Here is a 309-nt window from a genome sequence, read left to right on the forward strand (position 1 = left end):
AATTCTTGTTTGAGGTATCTTCGCCCATTTGTCCTTACAAAAGTCTTCCAGTTCTTTGTGATTTCTGTGAATTATGTTGCGGTCAGGAGATTGTGAAGGCCATGGCAAACACCTTCAGTTTACGCCTCTTGATGTAATCTACTGTGAATTTTGAGGTATGTTTAAGATCATTATCCTTTTGTAGAAGCCTTCCTCTCTTTAACTTCAGCTTTTTCACAGATGGCATCAAGTTTGCATTCCAAAATTTGATGAAATTTTATTGAATCCATTTTTCCTTCTACTCTCGAAATGTTCCCTGTGCCACTGGCT

Source organism: Etheostoma spectabile, unplaced genomic scaffold (genome assembly GCF_008692095.1).
Source record: "Etheostoma spectabile isolate EspeVRDwgs_2016 unplaced genomic scaffold, UIUC_Espe_1.0 scaffold512, whole genome shotgun sequence".
NCBI lineage: Eukaryota > Metazoa > Chordata > Actinopteri > Perciformes > Percidae > Etheostoma > Etheostoma spectabile.